Raw genomic sequence first — 2135 nt, 5'->3', positions numbered from 1 at the left:
AGTAAGGCCAATCAGTAGTTGTAGAAATCATCTAGTGGTTTCCTAAATGTGATTTATACAGATCCCCAAAACTCTGGAGTCCAAGAAAGCTTAGTCAGAAGCCTCTATATTCATTTCAACCAAAGTGACTCTGCATTTTTTCTCCCTTTTTTTTTTAAATTTAGCACCATTTATTGAGCAATCTCAGCTGTTGTTGTAGCTGCTGTGTGTCAGCCTGTTCTTAAAACATAAAATGCTCTTTTAATTATCTTGTCCAGTATAGAAGGATCTTCCAGGTAGCATGCCAACAGAGCAAGATACTCTAATGACGCCAGTTTCAAGGATAGTGCCATCCAGAGAAGGAGAGGGTTATGGCACATTCAACCGCAGCTTCCAGAGGTTTTGATAAAGGAGACTTTGGGAGCCCAGCCTGCCTGGCGTTTTGATGCTGTCGGTGTGAGTTTTGTATTTCATAACGGTGTTGGGAGATAGGTTAAGCACTCGCCAAAGTGTATCCCGGATTCGGGCTGTGGTTGCTTGGTCATTGGCAGTCTTTTCCATATTGAAATAATGTCCTCTTGAAAGTGAAGAGAGACCACCGCTCCGCAGATCTCCTCCCCAACCGTGAACTGTTCCCTCAACATGGCCAAAATGAGATTCTCCCAGCAACGGGAGATGAAGCCCTTCCGCAGCCAAATAATCCTCTTGTCACCATTTTTATTTGCATTATCCTCCCACATGGGTTTAATTCCTTCTTTGAAGAGATGGAAGTCACTGGCCTGTCAGATCCTTTGGACATACCATGTGGCTATGAAACCTCCAGAACTGATCCACAGAGGCAAAGGTGCCAATCTGTTTGATATTCTGTTCATAACTCTGTGAGCTGGTGGGACAGCCAGGGGTTCTCCTGGAGTACCAGAAAGTGTAGTTGTACTGCAGGGGATGCTCTGCCTGTCCAGGGACAACAGCCTTCCTCTTGTTACTGCTCTTATTCTTGTCTCATTGGGTTTTTTCTTTCTCAGTATCTTTCTGTGTGCTGCTTTCTTCATTCTGATCATGGTCCCTATTGTTGTCATCTTTCAAAGCATCAAATTTGTTGTTCATCCTCTTGCCACTACTGTGGACACTGCCTCACTTCTGCTTTTCCTATGGGCTATAAATTGAGATTCCATAGAACATTCTGTTTGAGACAAAGGACTCCAATATTTATGTCAGAAAAACTGAAAAGGATATTGAAATGCACAAAAATAGATTGCCCGCCATTCTGTAAAGCACTTCTTTCCATTTATTTCATTCAGAGAAGCCTGCACCTTTTATTGTCTTTAAGGTATTTTACAACTCTGTAAGTAATGCAAATGACTCTTGTCCATAGAAAAGCAAATGATTTTTATTTCTGGTGAAATTTTGCCTAATGGATATTGACCAGTTTTGCATGTGTTTGTAAACTTACTTCTTATTACCTACATATGTGTGGTGTTTAAATCATTTTGGGAACTAGTTGTCACATCTTACTGGTTTTCTCATTTATTAATTAGTTAAATAAAAGCCTTTACCAAAAGAATGAAACCAGATACTTATCTCTTGCTATATACAAAAATCAAATCAGAATGGTATAGAGACTTAAATCTAAGACCTCAGACTACTCAACTACTAAAAGTAAACACTGGGGAAACTCTCTAGGACATTGGAGTGGGCAAAGATTTCTTGAGTAATACCCGACGATCACAGGCAACCAATGCAAAAGTGGATAAATGAGATCACATCAAGTTAAAAAGCTTCTGCACAGCAAAGGAAACAATCAAGATGAAGACACAACCCACAGAATGGGGGAAATGGAAGTGAAGAGAAAACCCACAGAATGGGAGAAAATATTTGCAAATTACCCATCTGACAAGGGATTAACAGCCAGAATATATAAGGACCTCAAATAACTCTATAGGAAAAACAGCTAATAATCTGATTTAAAGGGGGCAAAAGATTTGAATAGATATTTGTCAAAAGAAGACAAACAAATGGCAAACAGGTACATGAAAAGGTGCTCCATATCAATGTTCATCAGAGAAATGCAAATTAAAACTTCAATGAGGTATCATCTCACTCAAGTTAAAATGGTTTTTATCCAAAAGTCAAGCAATAACAAATGCTGGCGAGGATGT

General features: G+C 39.5%; 1 pseudogene; it reads right to left on the bottom strand.

Moving 5' to 3' along the window:
- Nucleotides 1-348: 348 nt before the first annotated feature.
- LOC129033798 (eukaryotic translation initiation factor 4E type 2-like) lies at nt 349-1104 on the bottom strand (annotated as a pseudogene).
- Nucleotides 1105-2135: the final 1031 nt, after the last annotated feature.

This window comes from Pongo pygmaeus, chromosome 2, assembly GCF_028885625.2.
Source record: "Pongo pygmaeus isolate AG05252 chromosome 2, NHGRI_mPonPyg2-v2.0_pri, whole genome shotgun sequence".
Taxonomy (NCBI): Eukaryota; Metazoa; Chordata; class Mammalia; order Primates; family Hominidae; genus Pongo; species Pongo pygmaeus.
Note: the sequence above shows the minus strand (reverse complement) of the source record. Positions and strands in the feature narration are given on the sequence as shown.